This window comes from Schistocerca cancellata, chromosome 7 (assembly GCF_023864275.1).
Source record: "Schistocerca cancellata isolate TAMUIC-IGC-003103 chromosome 7, iqSchCanc2.1, whole genome shotgun sequence".
Taxonomy (NCBI): Eukaryota; Metazoa; Arthropoda; class Insecta; order Orthoptera; family Acrididae; genus Schistocerca; species Schistocerca cancellata.
The window spans coordinates 392,222,773-392,236,355 of record NC_064632.1 but is presented as its reverse complement, the minus strand read 5'-3'; the positions used below and the strand labels follow the sequence as shown (position 1 = coordinate 392,236,355).

Here is a 13,583-nt window from a genome sequence, read left to right as displayed (position 1 = left end):
ATTAGCCGTTGACCCTAAATAAAGGAAAGTGTGAAGTTGTCAACATGAGTGCTAAAAATAATCCGTTAAACTTCAGTTACACGATAAATCAGTCAAATCGAAAGGCCTTATATTCAACTAAATATCTAGGAGCTGGCCTTGGTGGCCGAGCGTTTCTAGACGCTTCAGTCCGGAACCGCGCCACTGCTACGGTCGCAGATTCGAATCCTGCCTTCGGCATGGATGTGTGTGATGCCCTTAGGTTAGTTAGGTTTAAGTAGTTCTAAGTTCTAGGGGACTGACGGCCTCAGATGTTAAGCCCCATAGTGCTCAGAGCCATTTGAACCAATACCTAGGAATTACAAGTTGGGGTTGGGTTGTTGTGGGAAGAGACCAAACTGCTAGGTCATCGGTCTCGACGGATCAGGGAAGGCCGGGGAAGGAAGTCGGCCGTGCCCTTTCAGAGGAACCATCCCGGCATTTGCCTGGACCGATTTAGGGAAATCACGGACAACCTACATCAGGATGGCCGGATGCAGGATTGGACCATCGTCCTCCCCAATGCGAGTCCAGTGTGCTAACGACTGCGCCACCTCGCTCGGTGAATTACAAATACTAACAACTTAAGTTCGAAAGAACACATTGTAAATATAGTGTGGAAGGCTAACCATTGACTACGTTTTATTGGCAGGACGCTTAGAAAAGTAATAGATCTACTAAAGAGACAGCCTACACTAGGCCTGTCCGTGCTCTTTGTGAATACTGTTGCGCGGAGTGGGATCCTTACCAGACAGGATTGATGGAGTACATTGAAAAAGTTCAAAGAAGGGCAGCACGTTTTGTATTACCGCGAAATAGGGGATAGAGTGTCGCTAACGTGATGCAGGATTTTGGGTGGACATCATTAAAACAAAGGCGTTTTCGGTGCGGCGAAATCTTCTCACGAAATTCCAAACACTAGCTTTCTCCTCCGAATGCGAAAATATTTTGTTGATGACGACCTACACAGAGAGAAACGATCACCATTATAAAATAGGGGAAACAGAGCTCGTACGGAAAGATATAGGTGTTCGTCCTTTCCGTACGCTATATGAGATTGAAATAATAGAGAAATGTGGAGGTGGTTAGATGATCCCTCTTGCAGGTACTTAAATGTGATTCGCAAAGTATCCATGTAGATGTACATGTCGGTGGTGAATTCCGGATAATTTTAATCAGGTTGCGTGTAATGACTGGTCGACGTGTGTGGTAATTCTGAGATTTTATTAGCTTATCAAAGATACCTTTGGAGAAAGAGAACCACTTGTATGAATATCAAGAGCTCAGATGGGAACCCAGTTCTAAGCAAAGAAGGGAAAGCAGAAAGGGGGAAGGAGTATATAGAGGATCTATACAGGGACGATGTACTTGAGGACAATATTATGGAAATGGAAGAGGAAGTAGATGAAGATGAAATGGGAGATACGATAATGCGTGAAGAGTTTGACAGAGCACTGAAAGACCTGAGTCGAAACAAAGCTCCGGGAGTAGACAACATTCCATTAGAACTACTGACAGCCTTGGGAGAGCCAGTCCTGACAAAACTCTATCATCTGCTGAGCAAGATGTATGAGACAGCTGAAATACCCTCAGACTTCAAGAAGAATGTAATAATTCCAATCTCAAAGAAAGCAGGTGTTGACAGATGTGAAAATTACCGAACTATCAATTTAATAAGTCACAGCTGCAAAATACTAACACGAATTCTTTACAAACGAATGGAAAAACTGGTAGAAGCCGATCTCGGAGAAGATCAGTTTGGATTCTGTAGAAATGTTGGAACACGTGAGGCAATACTGACCCTACGACTTATCTTAGAAGCTAGATTAAGGAAAGGCAAACCTACGTTTCTAGCATTTGTAGACTTAGAGAAAGCTTTCGACAATGACTGGAATATTCTCTTTCAAATTCTAAAGGTGGCAGGGGTAAAATACAGGGAGCGAAAGGCTATTTACAATTTGTACAGAAACCAGATGGCAGTTATAAGAGTCGAGGGGCATGAGAGGGAAGCAGCGGTTGGGAAGGGAGTGAGACAGGGTTGTAGCCTATCCCCGATGTTATTGAATCTCTATATTGAGCAAGAAGTGAAGGAAACAAAAGAAAAATTCGGAGTAGGTATTAAAATCCATGGAGAAGAAATAAAAACTTTGAGGTTCGTCGATACATTGTAATTCTATCAGAGACAGCAAAGGACTTGGAAGAGCAGTTGAACGTAATGGATAGTGTCTTGAAAGGAGGATATAAGATGAATATCAACAAAAGCAAAACAAGAATAATGGAATGCAGTCGAATTAAGCCGGGTGATGCTGAGGGAATCAGCTTTAGGAAATGGGACACTTAAAGTAGTAAAGAAGTTTTGCTATTTGGGGAGCAAAATAACTGATGATGGTCGAAGTAGCGAGGATATAAAATGTAGATTGGCAATGGCAAGGAAAGCATTTCTGAAGAAGAGAAATTAGTTAACATCGAGTTTAGGTTTAAGTGTCAGGAAGTCGTTTCTGAAAGTATTTGTATGGAGTGTAGCCATGTATGAAAGTGAAACATGGACGATAAATAGTTTGGACAAGAAGAGAATAGAAGCTTTCGGAATGTGGTGCTACAGAAGAATGCTGAAGATTAGATGGGTAGATCACATAACTAATGAGGAAGTATTGAATAGGGTTGGGTAGAAGAGAAGTTTGTGGCACAACTTGACTAGAAGAAGGGATCGGTTGGTAGGACATGTTCTGAGGCATCAAGGGGTCACCAATTTAGTATTGGAGGGCAGCGTGGAGAGTAAAAATCGTAGAGGGAGACCAAGAGATGAGTACACTAAGCAGATTCAGAAGGATGTAGTTTGCTGTAGGTACTGGGAGATGAAGAAGCTTGGACAAGATAGAGTAGCATGGAGAGCTGCATCAAACCAGTCTCTCGACTGAAGACCACAACAACAACAACAACAACATCAATAGGAACTATAGTAGACAGACTGGGATTCTCGGAGAGTGCAGCGCCAAGTGCGAGTGTGTCGGCTTCCTGCGCTATCTCTTCTCCAGGCCCCGATGACGCCGCTGGTGTGAGCAGTCTGGATTATCGCACTAGCCTTGAAAACAGCTGCAGGCGTAATCTCCTTCCGGCGCTGCCATACGGAAAATTTCCTGCAGTGCGGCGCTCCTAATGAAAGCTGCGGCCCCACTAAGACACTGCTGGTATTTTCGTTCAAAAAAATTGGTTTTAAATTGTACATACCAAAAAAAGAAACTATTTTAGTTTTCGTCAATTTTTATCGCTATACAATAACCAAATTACACTGCTATGATATACTCTTTCAGGTTCATAGAAGTACTAAAAATATCGTCTTCTTCTTAGAGAAGGTTTATTTGCCTAGATCGCAGAAATTAGACGACTACCTTCGACAAATTTTAGTTGCCATTTTGAGATCATCCACACTACTGGCCATTAATATTGCTACACCATGAAGATGACGTGCTACAGACGTGAAATTTGACCGACAGGAAGAAGATGCTGTCATACGCAAATGATTAGCTTTATCAGAGCATTCCCACAAGGCTGGCGCCGGTGGCGACACCTACAACGTGATGACATGAGGAAAGTTTCCAACCGATTCCTCATACACAAACAGCAGTTGACAGGAGTTGCCCGGTGAAACGTTGTTGTGATTCCCCGTGTAAGGAGGAGAAATGCGTACCATCACGTTTCCGACTTTGATAAAGGTCGGATTGTGGCCTATCGCGATTGCGGTTTATCGTATCGCGACATTGCTGGTCGCGTTGGTCGAGATCCAATGACTGTTAGCAGAATATGGAATCGATGGGTTCAGGAGGGTAATACGGAACGCCGTGCTGGGATCCATTACACCAGGCAACGCCGGTCAACTGCTGTTTGTGTATGAGAAATCGGTTGGAAACTTTCATGTCAGCACGTTGTAGGTGTCGCCAACGACGCCAACCTTGTGTGAATGCTTTGGAAAGCTAATCTTTTGCGTATCACAGCATATTCTTCCTGTCGGTTAAATTTCGCGTCTGTACCACATCTTCGTGGTGTAGCGATTTTAATGGCCAGAAGTGTAGCTTACACCCGATGATGCGGCTTTAGACTGCGAAACCGGTTGTGTCGTAGTAAACAACAATTTTACCAGCTGTTAACGGAATTTTTCTTAACATCAATGCTTAAGAAGGATTAAATGTCGCTGAATGATCGGTCACTCAGGTGACATTCAACGACCAGTCCACGATCGAAGTCACTGATCGCTTCTGACCGAGCCACTCTGCTGTCACTGCTTCCCTGCTGACAGCACAGTACTCTCCACCAGCTTTTATACTGGCAGGTCCGCCTCGCGCGAGATGTGATGGTCAATTCCGCATTACATAGGTGTGTCCGGATATTTCTAATCAGGTAGTTTAGTCTGTGGAAGATGAACGACAGAAGCAATAGAATTAATACGCATTCTCACTCGAGAGGTGAGGATAAAGTAGGTAAAAAGACAAGGACTAGCAGAAATCCTTGGTTAAAGCGAGAGATACTGAATTTGATAGATGAAAGAAGAAAATATAAAAATACAACAAATAAATCGGGCGAGAGGGAATACAATTCTCTTAAAAATGAGATCTACAGATGGGTAAGCAGGAATGGTTAGGGGACAAATGTAAGGATGTAGAAGCATATATGAGTAGGTGTAAGATAGATGCCGCCCACAGGAATATTAGAGAGACCTTTGGACCTTTGTCCACCCTCCAGTGTTTTTTTATGTACCAACTCAATGAGCAGATTGAGAAACAAACTGAAAGTTCCTGTTAACGGCTAGCAAAAAAATGGTTCAAATGGCTCTGAGCACTATGGGACTTAACATCTATGGTTATCAGTCCCCTAGAACTTAGAACTACTTAAACTTAACTAACCTAAGGACATCACACAACGGCTAGCAGTTCTGCTGTGAACAGAATAGCCGCGCGGTCTGTGGCACCTTGCCACGGTTGGTACGGCTTCATCTGTCGAAGAGTCGAGTCCTCCCACGGGCACGGGTGTGTGTGTGTTGTCCTTAGTGTAAGTTTAAGTTAGATTCAGTAGTGTGTAAGCCTAGGGACCGACGACCTCAGCAATTTGGTCCCATAGGAACTTACCACACATTTACAAATTTTTTTCGGCAATAAATGGTGTTCTAAGTCAGTAGGAGACGTGAAAGCGTATCCCGCTTTATTCATCTTCTTAGAACCATCAGTGTAGATGGTAGTACTCTGAAACTGTGCATTGATGGAACGTACAAGACGCCAGAAGACCTAAGGGGCGACAGAGACCATAGGAGCCTGGAATAGGTCGGTCGTAATCCGTTCTCTAGGCACCATCCAAAGTAGTGTGTGAAAGGAAATACTTGGGGCGCATTCCAGTGGGTGGAGATGGAGATCCCGAGAGAGGGAAGTGAGACTGTTCCAACCAGCAGCAATCAGGAGGGAGACATCCCTCGTTTGCAAAGAGGATAGGGTACACAGAATGTTCAGGAAATCGGCGATTACGTAAGAAACCATGAGTTGGATCTGTCGTATCTGTAGATGGAGAATCCCTGCTTCTGCAAGGAGACTGTGCGAAAGGCACCAATAGCCAGGCGCACCCAACAATGGTGAACAGTGTCAAGTATTTTCAGCGTGGAAGGAGCCGCTGAGCCCTAAACTTGACTACTATAATCGAGTCTGGGCAAGACCAGAGCACAGTAAAGATGGAGAAGAGTAGCACACTCTACACCCCAAGATGGGATAGACAGCAAGCAGAGAGCATTAAGCTTCCGCATGCGTGTAGTTTTCAGGTGGCGAATACGGAACGCAAGAAAACGGGACTGTGCTACAACATCTAGGAGCTAGTTGCCTAAATAAACTTCTGGATCGGGGTATACTGTGGGTCGACTGCAAAATGCTTAACCCTCGTTCTGGAGGGAGAAAACTGAAAGAAATGAGAGAGAGCCCATGCAGAGGTCGCCTTGGAGCAGGCGCTCAGCAGACACTACCGAGTGCAAGATGCACGAGACGCAAAAATCGTCAACATACAACACCAGGGTAACCAGCGTCCCAACAGAGGCTACAAGACCATTGATGGCTATGAGAAAGAGTGTGACACTTAACACACAGCCCTGTGGGATACCGTTCTCCTGAATTCGAGGGGTGCCGAGTGAAGTGCCAACTCGAAGACTGAAGAGCCGGTGGGAAAAAAACTAGCGGATAAAAATCGGAAGGGGTTTGTAAAAGGCTCATTCGTGGAGGGTAACTAAACAGTGATGGCGCCAAACGATGCCACATGCCTTACGTAGGTCACAGACGACCACAACAAGGGGCCGACGATTAATAAAAGCGTGTCAGATTTCTGTTTCCAATCTGAGTAAATGATCACTTATCGTCCTTCTTGGATGACGCACTGATACGGGGTCATAGGGCGACGAGAATCGAGTACCCGACTAATTGGAAGCTAACCATCCTCTCGAGCAGTTTACAAAGTTCATTTTTCTGAGTAATTGGGAGGTAGCTGTTGAGAGACATTGGGTTCCTCCTGGGCTTAGCGACGGGGATAAATATACTGCCCGCTATTGTGATGGGAAGGCACGCGTGGGCGAAATGCGGTTGGAGACGTAAATGTTGCCACTGGCTAACGTCCAAGTGTTTGATCATCTGGTTGTGGATGAAATCTGGGTCGGGGGCTGTGCCGTGTGAAGAAATAAGGGACTGCAAGAATTCCCATTCAGTGATCTGTTCATTATAGCGTTCAGCTTGGTGGGGGTTGAAATAGAGGGGGGTCTGTTCAACTCTGCGTTTTTATCAGAGAAAGGCAGTAGGATAGGAAAAGGTCACCGATTATGTAACAAAGTGTGTAACGAGGTGTTTTGCAAGGACCAGTGCTTCAGTGCACAGAGTACCCTGGAGAATAAGACCCTGGACAGTTGATTGTCGCTGGCGGCCCAGAAGGCTACGTAGCTTCGACCAAACCTGCGGTGAAGGGCCATACATCCCCAGGGAGGAAACACAGCGCTCCTAGCATTCCTTTTTTGTCATCAGTCTACTGACTGGTTTGATGCGGCCCGCCACGAATTCCTTTCCTGTGCTAACCTCTTCATCTCAGAGTAGCACTTGCAACCTACGTCCTCAATTATTTGCTTGACTTATTCAAATCTCAGTCTTCCTATACAGTTTTTACTCTATACAGGTCCCTCTAGTACCATGGAAGTCATTCCCTCATGTCTTAGCAGATGTCCTATCATCCTGTCCCTTCTCCATATCAGTGTTTTCCACATATTCCTTTCTTCTCCGATTCTGCGTAGAACCTCCTCATTCCTTACCTTATCAGTCCACCTAATTTTCAACATTCGTCTATAGCACCACATCTCAAATGCTTCGATTCTCTTCTGTTCCGGTTTTCCCACAGTCCATGTTTCACTACCATACCATGCTGTACTCCAGAGGTACATCCTCAGAAATTTCTTCCTCAAATTAAGGCAGGTATTTGATATTAGTAGACTTCCCTTGGCCAGAAATGCCTTTTTTGCCATAGCGAGTCTGCTTTTGATGTCCTCCTTGCTCCATCCGTCATTGGTTATTTTACTGCCTAGGTAGCAGAATTCCTTAACTTCATTGACTTCGTGACCATCGATTCTGATGTTTAGTTTCTCGCTGTTCTCATTTCTACTACTTTTCGTTACCTTCGTCTTTCTCCGATTTACTCTCAAACCATACTGTGTACTCATTAGACTTTTCATTCCGTTCAGCAGATCATTTAATTCTTCTTCACTTTCCCTCAGGATAGCAATGTCATCATCGAATCGTATCATTGATATCCTTTCACTTTGTATTTTAATTCCACTCCTGAACCTTTCTTTTATTTCCATCATTGCTTCCTCGATGTACAGATTGAAGAGTAGGGGCGAAAGGCTACAGCCTTGTCGTACACCCTTCGTAATAGGAGCACTTCGTTCTTGATCGTCCACTCGTATTATTCGCTCTTGGTTGTTGTACATATTGTATATGACCCGTCTCTCCCTATAGCTTACCCCTACTTTTTTCAGAATCTCGAACAGCTTGCACCATTTTATATTGTCGAACGCTTTTTCCAGGTCGACAAATCCTATGAAAGTGTCTTGATTTTTCTTTAGCCTTGCTTCCATTATAAGCCGTAACGTCAGAATTGCCTCTCTCGTCCCTTTACTTTTCCTAAAGCCAAACTGACCGTCACCTAGCGCATTCTCAAGTTTCTTTTCCATTCTTCTGTATATTATTCTAGTAAGCAGCTTCGATGCATGAGCTGTTAAGCTGATTGAGCGATAATTCTCGCACTTGTCAGCTCTTGCCGTCTTCGGAATTGTGTGGATGATGCTTTTCCGAAAGTCAGATGTTATATCGCCAGAGTCATATATTCTACACACCAACGTGAATAGTCGTTTTGTTGCCACTTCCCCCAATGATTTTGGAAATTCTGATGGAATGTTATCTATCCCTTCTGCCTTATTTGACCGTAAGTCCTCCAAAGCTCTTTTAAATTCCGATTCTAATACTGGATCCCCTATCTCTTCTAAATCGACTCCTGTTTCTTCTTCTATCACATCAGACAAATCTTCACCCTCATAGAGGCTTTCAATGTATTCTTTCCACCTATCTGCTCTCTCCTCTGCATTTAACAGTGGAATTCCCGTTGCACTCTTAATGTTACCTCCGTTGCTTTTAATGTCACCAAAGGTTTTTTTGACTTTCCTGTATGCTGAGTCTGTCCTTCCAACAATCATATCTTCTTCGATGTCTTCACATTTTTCCTGCAGCCATTTCGTCTTAGCTTCCTTGCACTTCCTACTTATTTCATTCCTCAGCGACTTGTATTTCTGTATTCCTGATTTTCTCGGAACATGTTTGTACTTCCTCCTTTCATCAATCAACTGAAGTATTTCTTCTGTTACTCATGGTTTCTTCGCAGCTACCTTCTTTGTACCTATGTTTTCCTTCCCAACTTCTGTGATGGCCCTTTTTAGATATGTCCATTCCTCTTCAACTGTACTGCCTACTGCGCTATTCCTTATTGCTGTATCTATAGCGTTAGAGAACTTCAAACGTATCTCGTCATTCCTTAGTACTTCCGTATCCCACTTCTTTGCGTATTGATTCTTCATGACTAATGTCTTGAATTTCAGCCTTCTCTTCATCACTACTATATTGTGATCGGAGTCTATATCTGCTCCTGGATACGCCTTACAATCCAGTATCTGATTTCGGAATTTCTGTCTGACCATGATGTAATCTAATTGAAATCTTCCCGTATCTCCCGGCCATTTCCAAGTATACCTCCTCCTCTTGTGATTCTTGAACAGGGTATTCGCTATTACTAGCTGAAACTTGTTACAGAACTCAATTAGTCTTTCTCCTCTTTCATTCCTTGTCCCAAGCCCATATTCTCCTGTAACCTTTTCTTCTACTCCTTCCCCTACAACTGCATTCCAGTCGCCCATGACTATTAGATTTTCGTCCCCCTTTACATCCTGCATTACCCTTTTAATTTCCTCATACACTTTCTCTATCTGTTCATCTTCAGTTTGCGACGTCGGCATGTATACCTGAACTATCGTTGTCGGTGTTGGTCTGCTGTCGATTCTGATTTGAACAACCCGGTCACTGAACTGTTCACAGTATCACACCCTCTGCACTACCTTCCTATTCCTAACGAATCCTACACCTGTTATACCATTTTCTGCTGCTGTTGATATTACCCGATACTCATCTGACCAGAAATCCTTGTCTTCCTTCAACTTCACTTCACTGACCCCTACTATATCTAGATTGAGCCTTTGCATTTCCCTTTTCAGATTTTCTAGTTTCCCTACCACGTTCAAGCTTCTGACATTCCACGCCCTGACTCGTAGAACGTTATCCTTTCGTTTATTATTCAATCTTTTTCTCATGGTAACCTCCCCCTTGGCAGTCCCCTCCCGGAGATCCAAATGGGGGACTATTCCGGAATCTTTTGTCAATGGAGAGATCATCATGACACTTCTTCAAATACGGGCCACATGTCCTGTGGATACACGTTACGTGTCTTTAATGCAGTGGTTTCCATTGCCTTCTGCATCCTCATGTCATTGATCATTGCTGATTCTTCCGCCTTTAGGGGCAATTTCCCACCCCTAGGACAAGAGAGTGCCCCGAACCTCTATCCGCTCCTCCGGCCTCTTTGACAAGACTGTTGGCAGAATGAGGCTGACTTCTTATGCCGGAAGTCTTCGGCCGGCAATGCTGATTATTTATCAAAATTTAGGCAGTGGCAGGGATCGAACCCGGGACCGAAGACGTTTTGTTTATGAATCAAAGACGCTACCCCTAGATCACGGGTACATTTCCCTATACTATGCTTAAAAGCGAGGAGGAATGTCTGTGAAAGGTGTCGGTTAAATCAAATGGCTCTAAGCACTATGGAACTTAACATCTGAGGTCATCAGTCCCCTACACTTAGAACTACTTAAACCTAACTAACCTAAGGACATCATACACATCCATGCCCAAGACAGGATTCGAACCTGCGACCGTAGGGGTCTTGCGGTTCCGGACTGAAGCGCCTAGAACCGCTCGGTCACAGCGGCCTGCTCGTTTAAATCGCTGCAGCGCCCATCGGCGGTCCTGGACAGAGGTTGCTGCATCCTTTGTCCACCACGATACCGGTCGACGACATGAGACAAGTGGATAGGGGGATAGCAGTGCCAGCAGCATGAAAAATAGTGGCAGAGACACCCTGCATGACTGCATCACTGCAATTCGAGAGAGCGGTGTCAAAGTGTACAGCAGATTTATACAAGCATCAAGGGGCCCTGCTGAATGCCCAACGTGCGGGCAGGGGAACAATAGAATCACCGGAAAGTGGTTACTATCACAAAGATCATGGGATGACCAACGTAGGGAAGCCACAAGAGCAGGGAGGTGATCGTGAGATTGATAACAGTAAAGGTGCCATTGGCAGCACTGAAGTGGATAGGGGAACTGTCATTGAGAAGACCCAAATCAGTCTGTAATGAGTTGGTCAATTAGAAGACCCCTACCCATCGAAGCAAATCCACCGACTAAATAAAGGACATAAAATGGATTTGTTTGAAGAACTGGAGATATAATCACATTACAGAAAATATGAAGATAAAATATTAAATGAAAAACTGGAAAGTGAATCAGTGAATTTCTTCAGATGTTTCGATAATATACTTAAATAAAAATAGTAAAACATAGAAATAAGCACAATTGTAAAATCAATATAAGTAATTCATGAGCCAAATTGTTAAGATAAATAACCTCTGTACAAAAGCATATCATAATCTGTGGAAGACCTATAATGTTATCTCTGTGAACTATCTGTAAGAAGATCTTTGTAAATGTTTTGTTTATATAAGATATTTTCGATGTGTAAAGTGCACAACAAGTTGTTTGATGTTAAGTGTGTGTGAGACTCTACACAAATGGACCATTAGAAAACTGTAAGTACAAATTGTTCTAAATTTTAGCCACTAACCTCACAAAAAGAATTGATACTCAACTAAAAATCGCGTTTCTTATGTATTACAGTAAAAGTCAACAAAATGAAGCAGACTCACACACACTGACAACATCAGAAGAAATGGCTTAATACACACCAAAAAAGCGCACTTGAAAATGGGAATTATTTCTCGAAACGCGTCGTGCGAATAGTAAAATAAAGAAAAATCGTGACTGGTAGCAGAAGATTTATTTATTTATAAACAAACCTATTGTATCTACAGTCGCAGGCTTTCAAAAACCATTTATAATGGATCAAATCAGATTTTTGATTGTGTTTTAATTTTCAGTTTAATACCGGCTCCACCTATGTTCCTACGAATATTTGTCTTCCTTAGGGTCCTAGAAGTGCTCCGAAATCTCTTCTCAATGACGCTCAGATCAGTGCCCTAAATTTCGAATCCGGTGGTGGTTTACATAAATATTAGTACAACTGATGCGGATCTCTTTAAATTAATTATCATGGCTCTTAGTTGCGGATGTCCTACGTACCAAATTCGTAAGAATCGCGTGCATGTAACTACGCTGATACAGATCTCCTACAGTACTCAAAACAGGTCAGAACACTGTTGCAGAACCAACAAAGACAAGCATATCATATTTAAAAGAAAGCAAAATCAGTAAGACTCGTGATATTTTACAGAAGTTGGAAATTTAGCGCGGACTTTAGTAGGAATGCTTTTAACACTAATAGTTTGAACAAGTAAGCTCTGTCTAGAAAACCTGCAGAAAATCGAAAGAGATTCTGGTCGTATGTGAAGTACACCAGCGGCAATACGCGATCACTATTTTCACTGTGCGATAGCAGTGGTTATGCTTCCAATTTCAGTCCCTCTATAGCGGAGTTACACCGTTTTCCGAAAGTCCTTCACCAATGAAGACGAAGTAAATATTCCAGAATTCGAATTCAGAATAGCTGCTAGCATAAGAAACTGGGAAGTCGATGTCTGGGTGTAGCGAAGCAACTAAAATCGCTAATATAGGCAAGTCTTCCAGTCCATACTGTGCAACAACTAGGTTCATTTCGGAGTATACTGATATAACAGCCCCATACTTAGCAAATACAACCGCTCGCTCGAATAAAGGTCCCTACGTAAAAACTGAAAGGGTGGATAGGTCAGTCCAATACTCAGGAAACAGAAGTAATCCGTTGAATTACAGACCAATATCACTGACGTCGATTTGCAGTAGGATTTTGGAACGTATACTTTGTTCAAACGTTACGAATTACCTCGATGAAGACGATCTATTGGCACGGATTCAGAAAATACCTTTTTTGTACAGCACAATTAGTGACTGCCGCGATTTTAAATAGACATCATCTATCAGATGTAGAAACACGCCTACAACCTCCATCCTCTTGAAATAATGAGTGCCATCGACAGATGATCTCAAATTATTTCTGTATTTCCAGAAGTTATTTGATGTTCCTCACAAGCGCCTTCTAATCGAACCACGTGCTTATGCAGTACCATCTCAGATGTGCGACTGAAAGGCACAATTCGTAGCATTGGCGTAAAGTCATCGAGTAAAACTAAAGTAATACGTGGCATCTGCAGGCAGTTTCATAGATCCTCTGCTGTTCACGTGTATAAATGATTTAGTCGCAATCTGCACAGTCCTTTTAGATTGTCTGCAGATGATGCTACGGTTTACCTTCTATTAAAGTCGTCAGAAAATGAAGGTTCACTGAAAAATGATTTAGGCGTGATATTTGTATGGTGCGAAAAATGGCAGTTGGCTCTAAATAATGAAAAGTATCGAGTAATCCACATGGGCAACAAAATGTATCTAATAAATTTCGGTTACACGATAAATCACAGAAATCTAACGACTGTCGATGCAGGTAAATACCTGGGGACAACTATTACGAACACTTTAAACTGGAACAGTCGCACAGAAGATGTTGTGGGGAAGACAAAACAAAGACTGCGGTTTATTGGCATAACAATTAGATGCTGCAGATCTAGTGAACAGACTTACCTACAATAAACTCGTCCGTTCTCTCCGGGGTTAGGGATTTTCTCTGCCTCGTGA

The 13,583-nt window shown here is 43.1% G+C and overlaps 1 protein-coding gene across 2 annotated transcripts in view; it reads left to right on the top strand.

The window, feature by feature from the left end:
* Nucleotides 1–13,583, top strand: part of LOC126092355 (uncharacterized) — a 94,105-nt gene that overhangs the window by 36,894 nt on the left and 43,628 nt on the right. The gene's annotated exons all lie outside the window — the stretch shown is intronic.